At 45.7% G+C, this 13,534-nt stretch overlaps 1 long non-coding RNA gene across 1 annotated transcript in view; it reads right to left on the bottom strand.

Moving 5' to 3' along the window:
* LOC140492230 (uncharacterized) overlaps nt 1-13,534 on the bottom strand; it is a 63,434-nt gene that overhangs the window by 4,409 nt on the left and 45,491 nt on the right. The window contains exons 3-4 of the long non-coding RNA XR_011963518.1: nt 8,956-9,033; nt 7,277-7,333 (exon numbers count right to left, since the gene is read on the bottom strand). This is a non-coding gene — a long non-coding RNA (uncharacterized lncRNA). The remainder of the gene's footprint in view (nt 1-7,276; nt 7,334-8,955; nt 9,034-13,534) is intronic.

Below are 13,534 nucleotides of genomic sequence, written 5' to 3' on the forward strand. Positions count from 1 at the left end.
TGACCTATCACCTTCTCCCTCACCTTCATCTACCTATTGCATTCCCAGCTATCTTCCCTCCAGTCCCACCCCCCTCCCATTTACCTCTCAACCCCCCCCCTTGGCCCACGAGCCTCATTCCTGATGAAGGGCTTATGCCTGAAACATCGATTCTCCTGCTCCTCAGATGCTGCCTGACCTGCTGTGCTTTTCCAGCACCACACTCTCAACTCTGAATTCAAAAAAGACTGTGTCAAGTTTTTGGCCCTCTCAAACATCTGTTGGTTGGACTCACCCCATTTTCGGAGGCCAGTTCAATTTATGAAATGAAAATCAAGTGAACTGTGGATGTTGTAAATCAGGAACAGAAACAGAAGTTGCTGGAAAAGCTCAGCAGGTCTGGTGGCATCTGTGCAGAGAAATCAGAGTTAATGTTTCAGGGTTAAATCAGAGTGAAGTTCTGAGGAAGGGTCACCGGACCTGAAATGTTAACTCCAATTTCTCTCCACAGGTGTTGCCTAAGTGAGCTTTTCCAACAACTTTAGTTTTTGTTCCAGGTCAACTTATGGTTTGTTTTGAATAAACAGCATAAATGTAGAACCCCTACAGTGTGTGGAAACAGGCCATTCTGCCCACACCACCCCTTCAAAGAGTAACCCAGCCAGACCCATTCCCCTACCCTATTACTCTACATTTACCCCTGACTAATTTACACATCCCTGAACGCAATGGGCAATTCACCCTAACCTGCACCTCTTCGGATTGTGGAAGGAAACCCACACAGACACAGGGAGAATGTGCAAGCTCCACACAGACAGTCGCCTGAGGCTGGAATCAAACCTGGATCCCTGTCACTGTGAGGCAGCAGTGCTAACCACTGAGCCATCATGCCATCCCTAACTTGACCAGGATTGTATTTACCATGATCCCCGAAACAGATCAGGGCTGAGAATTCTGACATAAGTGACCCACCTTCTCCCTCTCCATATCTGCCCACCATCTATGAGGCACAAGGCGGGAGGGTGATGGAACACTCCTCACTTGCCCAACAACACTCCAACAACTCCAACAACACTCAAGTTGCCCAAGACCATTCCAAACAAAGCAACTTTCTGAACTGGCACTTGATCCTTTACTGCAAGCATTCCCTCTCACTCTGACTGTCACAGTGGCAGCAGATGTAACCAGTACAAGATGGATGACATGAAATGTTTGATGGCAGGTACCAAAATTGCAACCATGATCACCTAAGAGGGAAAGGACAGCAGTTGCAAGAGAACAACACTGTGCTTAGTGAGCTAAATAAAGAAGCAAGAGGAAAATGTAACCTCCTTTCATGTGGTGATGGGTGGGGGGAATTCAGACTTTTGTTTTCAAATGTCTGTAAACAGGATATTAAAAATGCTGAGGTCGTCATGCAGTACATGTCTCACTGACAATATCAGTTTCCTACAAGACAGTAAGGTATGAGAGCCAAATTAGGCTATTCAGTACAGTGAATGGTGGAACAGACCCAATCGTGTTGACACACTTATCAACCCCATTCTCCTACCTTCTCGCCATAACCCTTGATCCCCTCACTGATCTATCTCTGTCTTAAGCACACTCAAGTCGTCTGCACCAATGAGTTCCATAGATTCACCTCCATCTGGCTGAAGAAATTCATCTTCATCTCAGTTCTGAAAGGCCATTGGTTCACTCTGAGGCTGTGCCTTTGGGTGTCTCCAGCAGGTCAAAATATCTCCTCCACACCCATTCTCTCCAATATCCCATAGTTTCAACCAGATGCTCCCTCTGCCTTCTCAATGCCATCAGATACAGACCCAAAGTCCTCAACCTCTCGTCGTATCACAAACTCTTCATCTCCAGAATCATTCAAGTAAACTCTCTCTGGACCCTTCCAATGCCCGCACATCCTTCCTTAGACAAGGGGCCCAAAGCTGCTCACAATATTCCCAACGTGATCCAACCAGAGCCTTAGAAAGCTTCAGCAGTATGTCTCTGTTCTTGTTTCTAGCCCTCTGGAAACAAATGCTAATTTTGCATTTGCCTTCCTAACTGTCAACTGAATCTGCATGTTAACTTTAAGAGAATCCTTAATGAGGACTCCCAAATTCTTTTGTGTTTCAGGTTTCCAAAGCTTTTCCCCATTTAGAACATAGTCAATCTTCCATTCTTCCTACCAAAGTGCATAACCCTACACTTTCTCACATTTTATTCCATTTGCCACACCTTTGCCCATACTCCTAACCTGCCTAAACCCTTCTGCAGCCTCCCTGCATCTTCAATACTACCTGCCACTTTGTCAACCTTTGTGATATCTACAAACTTCGCAACAATGCCCTCAGTTCCTTTGCCCAGATCATTAATGTACAACATGAATAAGTTGTAGTCCGAACATGGACACCTGGAACACTCCATCGGCTACCCATCCTGAGAAAGATCTCCTTATCCGAGTTCTCTACTTTCTGCCACTCAGTCAATCCTCTATCCATGCCAGCACCTTTTGCCTCTCACACAAAGGGCTCCTATCTTGTTTAACAGCCTCCTGTGTAACACCTCTTCAAAGGCCTTCTGGAAATCCAAAGAGATCACACCCGCTGACTCTCCTTGGTCTAACCTGCTGGTTACCTCTTCAAAGAATCCGAACAGATTTGTCAGGCATGACCTCCCTTGATGAAGACCTGATTCCTCTGACTATTTAACCATGCACTCTGCAATCTCATCCTTAATAATGAACTGGAAAGGCTTACCAATGACCGAGGTCAGGCTAACCGGCCTACAGTTTCCTATCGTCTGCCTCCCTCTCTTCTGAAACAGAGGTATCACTTTAACCATTGTCCAGTCCCCTGGCACCCTCCTCCCTGACTTCAGTGATTTCTGAAAGATCACCATCAATGCCTCGACAATCTCCTCAGATACAAGATAAATGAACAGCAGAAGGTTACATCTGTCCATAGAATTGGATCCAAAGTAGCATTAATTAGGAGCTTTAATTATTTCAGGCTGTTACATATGGAGCTTGCAGGGCCAATTTTCTCCCAGCTGTCTCCTACTGTCCAACTACAGAAAGCAGGAATGCACAGATCACTTACACGTCCGAATATGTGATTTTGGGCAGTGACCCAATGAACCGGATTCATTGATATAACAAAACATTGTCTACTTGTTGCATTCCTTTTTATCTTTAGAAATCACTCTAATTTCTCCTATACCTAATTACACCTCCTGCTTTAACTACTCCTTAATATCTTTGCCCAACTCTATTATTCTTTGGGTATGCGCTCTGCCTGACTTTGTCTTACTGTTTCAGTTATATCGGCATTACTGATTACCGTCCATATTCAATCAACATTTTCTATCATTGACAAAGTGATAATGACCCCATCATCTCCTTCTCTGATTGAGGGACCAATACTAACCATTTCTTTGCTCAGCTCAGCGCAAGCTGGAAGAACATCACCTCATTTTTCACTCGGGCACTCTGAAGTCTTCTGAACTCAACATCGTGTTCAACAATGTTAGGGCTTGATCAACTTTCTCCATGCTGTCCCCCATCCCCACACACCAGGCCTTTCCATCACATGGACTGTTAACACACACAACATGGTGCAGCAGGGTGGCTCAGTGGTTAGCACTGCTGCCTCACAGCGCCAGGGACCCGGGTTTAATTCCTGCCTTGGGCAACTGTCTGTTTGGAGTTAGCACATTCACTTTGTGCCTGTGTTGGTTTGTTCCAGTTTCCTCCTGCAATGCAAAGATATGCAGCTCAGGTGAATTAGCTATGCTCAATTGCCCATGGTGTTAGGTGAAATAGTTGGGGTAAATATGGGGGGGAGTGGATCTGGGTGGGCTACTCTTTGGAGAGTCATAGAGATGTGCAGCACAGCCTTCGGTCCAACTTGTCCATGCCGACCAGATATCCCAACCCAATCTAGTCCCACCCGCCAGCACCCGGCCCATATCCCTCCAAACCCTTCCTATTCATATAGCCATCCAAATGCCTCTTAAATGTTGCAATTATACCAGCCTCCACCACTTCCTCTGGCAGCTCATTCTATACACGAGTGAAAAAGTTACACCTCAGATCTCTTTTATATCTTTCCCTTCTAACCCTAAACCTATGCCCTCTACTTCTGGACTCACCTGCCCCAAGGAAAAGACTTTGTCTATTTATCCTATCCATGCCCCTCATGATTTTATAAACCTCTATAAGGTCACCCCTCAGCCTCCGACGCTCCAGGGAAAACAGCCCCAGCCTGTTCAGCCTCTCCCTGCAGCTCAAATCCTCCAACCCTGGCAACATCCTTGTAAATCTTTTGTGAACCCTTTCAAGTTTCACAACATCTTTCCGATAGGAAGGAGACCAGAATTGCACGCAATATTCCAACAGTGGCCTAACCAATGTCCTGTGCAGCTGCAACATGGCCTCCTAACTCTTGTACTCAATACTCTGACCAACAAAGCAAAGCATACAAAACGCCTTCTTCACTGTCATATCTAACTGCGACTCCACTTTCAAGGAGCTATGAACCTGCACTCCAAGATCTCTTTGTTCAGCAACACTCCCTCAGTGTGGACTTACTGGGCTGAAGGGCCTGTTTCCATTCTGTAGGGAATCTAAACAACCTGTTGTCAACCACCAGTAGTCCCCATTACCAGCTATTCATTCTCTCAGGCTGACCTTTGGCTGTCCAATGATTTTCTCTCCTTTTCCGAGGCAAGGGTGTGACTGATTGAGTCAGAACTGACATGCAAAAGGTTCTTGTATTCTTGGTTGAATTAGACAAGACCATAACATCATAAGTTTGGACCAGAATTAGGCCATTGGGCCCATCGAGTCTGCTCCACCAGGTATGATATGCTTCTCAACTCCATTCTCCTGCCTTCTCCCCGTAACCCTGGTGCCCTTGCTTGTCAAGATGACCGGCACGTAAACCAACTGAAATAGTGCACAATTTGAACCTTTGGTTACAATTACGGAAATTTTGTTTGAACATTTAAACCTTGCCAGTCTCCTCAGAAAACAAGACCAAATTCCTCAATCATTCCTCATGACTTAAACGTCCTGAATCTGGATTGACTTTACAGATTGTTCTGCTGCTTTTCATAAATAACACATGATGAGATCGCCTTTATTTTATGACTGAACTGTACAACTCTCTTGGATTTGCATTTCTGTCCCTCAGCTAAGTCAATCCAAAACTTAAAATTGTGCTTTTTGTACTTCAGCCAAATCTATTTTGTCAATTCCCATAAATTTGCCCACTGTGATCCCAAAATCTAATATTGTTCATCTCAACATATTCTCTCTATTATAGGTATTTAATTCCAAATACCATTAACTGCTGCTGCACTTCTCCTCATATCCTACTATATACTTAATACAAAACCACTGCAAAAGTTACAGAAATGGCTGCTCATTCCATAATCCAAAATTTCCACCAAAGCTATGGCATTGAAGTAGGAAATGGCACAGGGCAGGATGACACTAGGCACACAGACACACAAGATGGCCGCTGAGCCATAAGTTGGCCACTGATGCACAAGATGGCCGCCAGACCACAGAATGGAGAGAGACAACAGAGCAAACAGATACTGCCTGGGGCCACCAGAATGCTCTCACAACCTAGTTGATTAGTTTAAGGTGGGTGGGGGAAAGAGTGCACACGAGAAGCGTATACTGCCTGCCGAAGTGTCTGAGTCCAGCCAACATCTTTGATAGCAATACTAACAGTTTGATATGGACTCAATACAAAGTGCTAATAGCCAGGGCTGCAGTAATCGTCCTTCTCAGGAAGAGGGATTAGTGCCCATTACAACAGCAGTAGACTTCCACGCAGACATTGAAACTGACAATGTCTGCGCTAAAACTGACAACGACCAAGCTGCAACAAACAAAGGTTGCGCTGGAACTGACAATGACTGCACTGAAACTATCAATGATTCTGCAATGTTTACAATAAGCAAACTATGTTACAAAGACAGTAACCCCATCACTGACCTATTATGGTACAAAATATATAAAAGTATCTGTGCTCTGAGTTGAGAGAAGACTCACAGCTGCCCACTGTGCTGTTGGAGTCTTTCTGTCCCTGGAGCTCTGGTATTTCCTTGTACAATAAACTCTGTCACTGAACCCTGACTCTGACTCTGAGGCTGGTGATTTTCCCCACAACAGCAGGAGACGAAGAAAACATCTCTCTGAATAATTACATTGCACTATCCATCAAGAAAAGTCTGAGTAGCACAGCATCTCAACTTGGACATATACCCATTGTTAGTTCAGCGTGAGATCCTGGGACTACCTACCCAACCACACTTTTGAAAGTGGCACATAGATTGTCTCAGTTAAGGAAGTGCTTGCTTTTTGGGATAACTTGCAAGCAGCACTCATATTCATAAGATGCGTAACCTCAAGAGAAAAATAAATCTCCAAACTGCGTCTGCTGTTTGCCACTTCTGAGGAAGGGTCACTTGACCTGAACTGTGAACTCTGATTTCTCACCATAGATGCTGCCAGACCTGCTGAGCTTTTCCAGTCATTTCTAATTTTGTCTCTGCAGTTTGCTTGCCCAATTGCTTCAAGAATCAAATTAATTCTATTTTCCTCCATAATGCTTATTCTTCTGTTGAGGTGATCACATTGCAATTCCACTTGCTTCTTAAAGATGATTAGATTCCCTACAGGTTGGAAACAGACCCTTCAGCCCAACAAGCCCACACTGACCCTCCGAAGAGTAACCCACTCAGACCCATTTCCCTCGGACTAATGCACCTAACACTATGGGGCAATTTAGCATGGCCAATTCACCTGACCTGCACATCTTTGGACTGTGGGAGGAAACCGGAGCACCCAGGGGAAAACCCATGCAGACACAGGGGGAACATGCAAACTCCACACAGACAGTCGCCCGAGGCTGGAATTGAACCTGAGACCCCGGTGCTACAAGTCGCAGTGCTAACCACTGAGCCACCATGCCGCCCCATCACAGGGGAAAAAAAACAAGGACTAACTCTTTCAAAAAGCTACCATGAACACTATCAATCAAATGGTCACCTTCTCTAATGCAAGGATGAATAATTCTGCAGCTTTCACGATGTACCTATTGCAGGTTATCATGAGGAGGTTTTACTGATAGTACAACCTGAAACCTGTTTGATGAGACTCCTATGAAGCACAAATGGTTGCATCAGCTGGTTGGGCCGAATGGTCTGTGCTCTCAATTCTGTGCAGTTTTATGATGGCATTAATCAGAATGACGTGCATACAGGAGACCACATACAAATGTGTTACCTTCAATCTCTCTAATTCTGGTCGGCCAGGCAAGGATATCTGAGGTGTGTGAAAAGCCTATTCAATGAAAAGAAGAAAACAATTACTCCATCATCATCAAAGATCAAGTTTAGATCAGGTGAGAAGTGCTTTCCATAAAATCCCATTTGGCGCACCAAGGCCACACCAGCCCTCCTAAGAACATCCCACCAACGCTATAACCCCTGCATTTCCCATGGCCAATCCACCCAAACCTGTATATCTTTGGATTGTGGGAGGAAACTGGAGTAAACCCATGCAGACATGGGGAGAATGTGCAAACTCCACACAGACACTCGCCCGAGGTGGGAATTGAACCCGGGTCCCTGGCGTTGTAAGGCAGCAGTGCTAACCACTGAGATCCGTGATGCCCGATTACATTTTGGAAAGACTGAAGGTTCATGTTTTCCTCCTCCATGTATACATTCAACATCTGATCACACAGAAATCTATAATTCCAGATTTGAGAGAAACGTTCTGATACTTTTAGACATTAGCAGAGGTCTTGCACCCACACAGTGCAGACATCAAGGTCATAGAGTCATCAAGATGTACAGCACAGAAACAGACCTTTAACCCAACTCATCCATGCCAATCAGATATCCCACACTGATCTAGTCTCATTTACTAGCACTTGGCCCATATCCCTCTAAACCCTTCCTATTCATATATCCATTCAGATGCCTTTTAAATGTTGTAATTGTACCAGCCTCCACCACTTCCTCTGGCTGGTCATTCCATACACACATCACCCTCTGCATGAAAGAGTTGCCCAATAGGGCAATTTTGGTGTCCCTGCTATAGGAAGGATATTGAAAGGATTCAGAAAAGATTTACAAGGATGTTGTCAGGGTTGGAGAGTTTGATCTATCGGGAGAGGCTGGATAGGCTGGGGCTGTTTTCCCTGGAGGGTCAAAGGTTGAAGATCAATCTTATAGAGGTTTATAAAATCATGAGTGGCACGGATAGGGCAAATAGACAAGGTCTTTTTTTCCCAGGGTGGGGGGAGGTCCAAACTAGAGGGGATAGGTTTAGGGTGAAAGGGGAAAGATTGAAAAGGGAGCTGGTGGATAACCTCCATGTAGATGATGGTGCGTATATGGAACAAGTTGCCAGAGGACGTGGTGGAGGTTGGTACAATTACTGCATTTAAAAGGCATTTGGATGGGTACATAAATAGGACGGGTTTAGAGGGATATGGGCCGGGTGCTGGCAGGTGGAACTAGATTGGTTTGGGATATCTGGTCGGCATGGACGAGTTGGACCAGAGGGTCTGTTTCTGTTCTGTACAACTCTATGATCCTGTGGCAAAATATGAAGAAAATGAGGATTGCAGATGTTGTTGAGTCCGAGGGGAGAGTGTGGCGCTGGAAAATCACGGCCGGATCAGGGGCATCCGAGGAGCAGGAGAGTCGATGTTTTGAGCATAAGCACTTCATTGGGAAGGTGATGCCCCTCGTGCACATTCCTGAAGAAGGGTTTATGCTTGAAATGTCGACTCTACTGCTCCTCGGATACCCCCTGGCCGGCTGCGCTTTTTCAGTGCCACACTTTTTGACAATATAGGAAGAGGCAGATCTGAATTTCCATAATGAAAATCACTGGCCGCTACACAAAGAGAGACGCTGAATGCAACTGGGAGATGTTTCACGCAGCAGCACCTTCTTGGCTTGTAGAACCTCGTCGGTGGATTTGGAGCGATTCTTGACACTCTGTTTCTGTGGTGAACTTGTTTCAGTCTGGGATGAAAAATACAAGTGGAGAGATTGATTTAAACAGTAATCAGAGAGATCCAATCCATTTAGTGTTTCCAGACAAGACCATCAGACTGTCTTTCATTCATTCACAAGACTGTACAATGATAGTCAACAAACTTTTTATCAGACCTATTGGAACTGCAGCATGTGAGTTGATCAAATATTCTGGATAACCAAGAGATATGCATTACCGCAAGTAATCCCTGACCAAGTTAATCTTCCAGGCAACAACATCCCTCAAAAACTCTATTATAAAAACCCACCTCCAAAAATCAACATAAAAACACAGGGTATGTAACAGAAACATAATGCAGGAGCTGTGCCTATCACAATTAGATTTTATTAGACTTCGATAGCACGGTAGATTGTGGCAATTGAGGAGGAAATTACTGCTTGCCTGCCCTCGGCATGCTGCATTGCTCCAGGGAATCACCATAAGACCATAAGACATAGGAGTGGAAGTAAGGCCATTCGGCCCATCGAGTCCACTCCGCCATTTAATCATGGCTGATGAGATTTTCAATGCTACGTACCCGCATTCTCCCCTTATCCCTTAATTCCTTGTGAGATTAAGAATTTATCAACCTCTGCCTTGAAGGCATTTAACGTCCCAGCCTCCACTGTGCTCCATGACAGTGAATTCCACAGGCCTACCATTCACTGGCTGAAGAATTGTCCCCTCATTTCCCAGTGTCCACCTTTTCTAAGTCATGCATTATCTTTTAAGTTTCTATTAGATCTCTCCTCAACCTTCGAAACTCTAATGAGTACAATCCCAGGATCCTCAGCCGTTCATCATATGGTAGATCTACCATTTCAGGGATCATCTGTGTCAATCTCCACTGGACACCCTCCATTGCCAGTATATCCTTCCTGAGGTGTAGGGCCCAGAATTGGACACAGTATTCTAAGTGGGGCCTAACCAGAGCTTTATAAAGTCTCAAAATCACAGTGCAAACTGGAGGAGGAACATCTCATCTTCAGACTAGGCACTTTCCAGCCTTCTGGACTTAACATTGAGTTCAACACCTTCCGATTGTGAGCCCACGCCCACTCCTCCCCTCTCTTTTAACTTTACTTGTTACATTCTCCGTCACTACGTCCTTTCTCCCCTCCCCCCACCCCAGAGGGACTGTCTACTCTTTCCAGTCCTGAAGAAGGGTTACACCCGAAACATCGACCTCTCCACCTCCTGATGCTTGCTGGGTTCTTCCAGCCTTCGGCCTGTCTACCTTGGATTCCAGAATCTGCAGTTTTTTTTCTTTGTCTTTTTCCAGTCTGGTAGGTACACACACCATTGTTCTGCCCCTCTCTGTCAGCACTCTACCCTCCACCCATTGCATAAACGGTGCACCCTCCACACGCCATGTCAGCTCTGACTAGGAATCATCTAGACCTGGAAGGAACTCAGTTACTCGCTTGCTCTCTCTCTCTCTCTCTCTCTCTGTGGATGTTGGCTGAGCTGATGTGATCTTCGGCATTTTTTGTTCTCAGGGGTATTTGAGGGTTTTTCTTTTGCTGGTTTATCAAGACTGCCAGTTGATAAGATGCCAGTTAAAACAAAGCTTGCTGTAGTCCTTTTGCATGTCCTCATACAGACAGTACATTGACTGCAACTAAAATGTCCGAAAGTACACTATGCAATTTGCTTTGAGGAACCTGATCCGGGAAGGGAGAGGCGAGAAATAGTGGCTGAAAATCTGGACTGAATCCAGGCCACAGGAGCTACTGATTGAAATTGAGAAGGGTAATTCCACACTCTTTGTCCTAACCTCAGGAGGAATAAAATAAGTCAGAGCAAATTATTGCAGATGTTGGAATTTGTCCTGAAAACAACAAATGCTGGATAATCACAGTGGGTCAGGCAGCATCCATGGAGAGAGAGCAAGCTAACGTTTCGAGTTGAGATGACTCTTCATCAGAGCAGACGTGAAGTGGGGAGGGGGCAGTGTTTATGTTATGGGTGTTGGGGGGGGGGGGGAGGTGTGGGGGGTGGAGGGGCGTAGGGTGCTGGGGAGAAAGGATGTTGATAGTTCAGATTGAGTGAGTGGAATGTGAGAATGGCAGAACGATGGTGTGTCTAACTGCCAGACTGGGAAGGACAGACAGGCCCACTGGGGTGGGGGGTAGGGGGGGAGGGGAGAGAGGACAGAGAATATAACAAGTAAAACTAAAACAAAAGGAAGGAGTGGGAGAGGATTCACAACCTGAAGGTGTTGAACTCAATATTTACTCCAGAGGGCTGTAAAATGTTAAACTCGATATTAAGTCAAGAATGGTCTGGCTGGGTTGGTTAGCTCAATTAGCTGGTCTGTAATGCATAGTAACACAATAGCACAGGTTCACTTCCTGCCCCAGGTGAGGTTACCATGATTCTCAATCTCTCCCCATACCTGAGACATGGTGACCTCAGGTCAGACCACGTCCAATTGTCTCTCTAATGAGAGAGCAGCTTTGTGGTTCGCGAAGGACTAAGGTGACCTCCCATTCATTAAAAGTCAATCCTCTGAGCCTATGTATGATTCAAAACCTGCTTTCTAAATCCAGTTCAAATCCATTTCCTGCCTTTTCTGATGGGCGCCAGTGCTAAGTTGCCCTATAGTATTCAGGGGTGTGCAAGGTAGGTACATTAGTCAGGGGTAAATGTAGAGTAATAGGGTCTGGGCGTGATAGCCTTCAGAGCATCAATGTTGGGCCAAATGGCCTGTTTCTACACTGTGGGGATTCTATGGTCTTCTAAAAGAAGAGGAAACTAAGCAATGAACCAAGTAATGTAGGTACATGCATGAAAATGTTCAGTTCAGTAATAATGAAGAAATGTTGATTTATACCGAAATTACAATTATATGCAAGTTTATGTGGTAATGTGGGAGTGATTCCATATTCCTTACTGTGCTATCTCCTTGATAGAAATAATTACAAACTTGTCACTGAGCTGGGCCTGGTCATAAGGCAGCTGGCTATAAACTCTAACTGTGTCAGACCAGGTAAACCTTCACATCACTCAATCACCCTGGACCATTATACACCATTGCTGACTCACTCTTCATTCTAATTCCCAGTCGACAGGGTCAAGACTCACCTCCTGGCTGTCTCTGAGGGGTAGTTTTATCAGAGGAGCTTCTGCAATTGAACTGAGTTCCTTTCAACAGGCCCCACTTCCTGCTGATGGAAGCCACTCTATGCTGGTCTGTTGGCCATCAAAGTCACTACAGCCCTAAACATTTACATCACTGTGTCATTTGAGGTTGCCAGTAGAGATCTCAGTGACATCATGTCGGAGGGCAAGGTGCTCAGTGGTTAGCACTGCTGCCTCACAGCTTGGGGGCCCAGATTTGATTCCATCCTCGGGCAAGTAACTATGTGGAGTTTGCACATTCTCCCCGTGTCTGTGTGGGTTTTCTCCCACAGTCGAGAGATGTGCAGGTTAGGTGGATTGGCCATGCTGAATGGCCTGGATAGAGTGGATGCTGGGAAGATGTTTCCATTGGTAGGAGAGACCAGGACCTGACGGCACAGCCTTAGAGTAAAGGGAAGACCTTTTTGAACCAAGGTAAGTCAGAGAGTGGGGAATCTATGGAATTTACTTCTATGGAAGGCTGTGGAGGACAGGTCATTGAGTATATTTAAGATGGAGATAGATAGGCTCTTGAGTGTCAAGGGGATCAAGGGTTACAAGAAGACAGTGGGAGAATGGGGTTGAGAAAGTTATCAGTCATGATTGAATAGTAGAGCAGACTCGATGGGCTGATTGGCCTAATTTCTGCTCCAATGTCTTATGGTCTTATTCTACTGCCAGCAACATCTTGTCACAGTCGCTCTTTGCACCCTGTGTCCCACATCAATTATCCTATACTATCTACTCGGTCAGGCAGCATCCAAGGGGCAGGAGAGTCGATGTTTCCTGCTCTTCGGATGCTGCCTGACCTCCTGTGCTTTCCAAGCACCACACTTTTTTGACTCTAACTCCGGCATCTGCAGTCCTCACGTTCTCCTACTGTCTACTCTGTCCTGCAGCACATCTGTACCAGCACTAACGGCCACGTCACCCATTATAATCACCCCCTCCCCACACAGGAGAAAGCAGCCCACACAAAAGGCAGAGACAGCCTGACGGACTCAAGGGAATGACCAATACCCAGGTCCTGACTCCCTAAAGGGCGGGGATCCCGGCCCTCGCAGGAGGAGACCAGGCAGAAGAGTTGTGGAAAAATCCATGTCCCGCCAGCTCCATACCATCCCAAGGGAGCAGCTCACTGTCACCATCTGAAGGGATGGGAAATAATGGACACATACACCCCATTGGCAAAAATACCGAGTAAGTACCACTCTTCAGTCCACTGCAACTCCCACACAGTCTTCCTGCACGGTATCAGTCCCAGTTATTGCACAGCACATCCAATCACTGACCTTGAAGCCTTCTTTCAATATTGTTTTGCGATCTCCATGAGCCAGCTTTGGCCTCTGCAGCCTCAAACTCCAC

The sequence above is a fragment of the Chiloscyllium punctatum genome, chromosome 20 (genome assembly GCF_047496795.1).
Source record: "Chiloscyllium punctatum isolate Juve2018m chromosome 20, sChiPun1.3, whole genome shotgun sequence".
NCBI lineage: Eukaryota > Metazoa > Chordata > Chondrichthyes > Orectolobiformes > Hemiscylliidae > Chiloscyllium > Chiloscyllium punctatum.